A 2516-nucleotide genomic window follows, 5' to 3' on the forward strand; every position below is an offset into this window, starting at 1 on the left:
AAACATCTCTTTAGCTTGTTAGGCCATGGAGCCAGTTAAGCGTTTTTGATTGTAAGCTTTGGCCTGTCACATTAAAGCGACCTTTTCCACTTTTAAATGAGTCTGGGTTTTTGTGCAGTAAGCCAAAACAGACACATGTGATTATGAGTGGTTCAGTTGAAATGGGCCCAAGCCTCAGGGGGACCCCTCAGGAGCTGCTGACATATTTCTTTAATTCATGACATGAAATGTGAGCTTTGCTGCACGCACGTGACAGACTGCCGTTGCCCCCGGGTGTCACCTTAATGGCAGATTTTAAATGGGCTTTGCAGTGCGAACATTACAGGCTGCCTTTCATGCCTAGCATCTGGCAGCATTGTTAATATTGTTTGTTTCGGGCATTTTTTGAGTGTAGACGAAGCTTCAGGAAGTAACAGAGCGCTTTACAATCATAGCGGGAAGAATAAGGTTACGGAGCATAGAAAGAAGGGAGTGGGGGACCTAAAACAGGGGAGGGAGGGCAATAGTCAGCCATGGATCTGCAAGTAGCCAGGAGAAGAAACAGTGGGGATCAAAACACCCAGTCTCAGGTAAGGTGGGGAGAGGACAGCGTATGGACCTAGGTAGTAGCCATTCCTTGAAGAGGAGGGTCTCGAGATCCTTCCTGAACTATAGACGTGATGGGGTGAGTCGGATGTTGATGTGGAGGAGGTTCCAGAGTCTTGGGGCATAGACAGAGAAAGCCTTTCTTCTGTTTTTTGCCTTCCTGCACCAGTGGAGTTGAAGTCTGCACATTTCTTCACTTATGGTGTTTCCCAATGAGGTAGCTTGGGGACTTCATTAGATGATGCACCAGGATTTGAAAATGACACGGGATTGCAGAGGGAGCCAGTTCAGTTGGATGAGGGTTGCAGTGATGTGGTTTAATTTGAAGAGTCCTTTGATGATCCGTGCTGCAGCATGCAGAATACACCTAAGGCGATGCCACGATTTAGGTGGCAGAGGATCAAGGCGTGGGAAGCAGATCTGAAGTTGTTTTCTGAGAGGGCTTGTTTGTTCACAGGAGACAACGTGCATTAGCGCCTTGCTGACAAAGAGCAGTCACGGACTTTTGAATGGATATTTTGCTGCCTGCCCTGTGATAATCTGCGGCGATTAACATTCTTGCTGCATTTTTTCTGTTTCCATTATTATTTAAGCACCCCACAAGTGTCTCAGTCTGTTTTCCCGAATTTTAGTCAAGGGGCCGCAAAACATCATAATGAAATGGGCCGCCATGAGCCTGGACAAGTGTGGATCTGGCCCTGTTGGTCAGGTCTTTCTGGCACAAGTCAGTGGGTGGGGCTTAACATTGTAAAGGGCAACGCGGGTTACGTGTTTCCTGGACACTAAGGACTAATACTGAGCAACTGTTTCAAAACTGATGGGCAGCGAGGTATGAAGGCCGCAGCCGGACAATAGCAGTCTCCTTACCTCCACAGCATGGAAAGGAAAGCAAAGAGGGTTGTAGAACGCTTGTAAATACTTTCTCGGGTCCCTGTCTTTCCTTGTATAGTTGATTCTTAGCACTGTTTCTTACGTGTGGAGTTTATTGATCCGCCACTGCCATCTACTGGACCTTTTTTTCATAGCAAGATCTTCTTCAGCTGCAAGCAGCTAGGTCTTCATTTAAACAACTCTTAGCCCTATTACCTGCCCTGTACAACCCCTCCTCCCTCTGCACCCATTCTACTCCCCCGCTCCGAACAAAGGGCTGATGGTGATTCGAACACCATTACTCACTATGGACTGCAAATGGTGTCACCTTAACCGTTAAACCTCTTATACAATGGACATGCTCTGAAACGAGAATTATTGGTTTACTGGTGAGTTAACCTATGTTGATCCAACAGAAATCCGTTACTGGCAATATCCACTACCCCTCACTCCCTAAAACCCCAAGATATTGCCTGAGCAGGTGTTGTGCGCAGCAGTGTCAGCCATAGAGTTATCCACAACTCAAGGACGAGGGTTTGAAGGTGACCTCCCAGTGGCATATTTATGGCAAAGGGCGTGTGGGCACCACCTGACACAGGGCCCTAGGTGGGCGGATCATGGAGGCGGAGCTTTGGGTGGGCAGAGTTAATTGTGGGCACAAGTGCGAAAACTTTAGGGATAAAAGCTATTTTTTATTAAGTTGTCTTAATAACAGTTACCTATGTCTAGGGGGCTGACTAACTGGAAACAGCTGGGCCTCCTCAACAGGCTTTGCTATCAATGCTAAATATTCTAAACCTAGAGAACACACGCGTCCTTGTAGCAGGAAAGTGATGTCATTCTGTTGCATAGTGTTAAGCTTTTTCTGCACGGGCTAGAGAGTGATAACCTCGGATCTGTACAAGTGTGTACTAGTATGGAATTACAGAGCCCTTTATAATATTTTGTGTCTGGGTGTACTTTAGATGCAAAACAGATCAATGTGGACGGTGTTAAAAACAAGCAAGAAGATAATTGATGATTGTGACAATAGTGTGATGAGCTGCTTGTGATCGCTGCAG

This window comes from Ambystoma mexicanum, chromosome 2q (assembly GCF_040938575.1).
Source record: "Ambystoma mexicanum isolate Mex_15411 chromosome 2q, UKY_AmexF1_1, whole genome shotgun sequence".
Classification (NCBI taxonomy): domain Eukaryota; kingdom Metazoa; phylum Chordata; class Amphibia; order Caudata; family Ambystomatidae; genus Ambystoma; species Ambystoma mexicanum.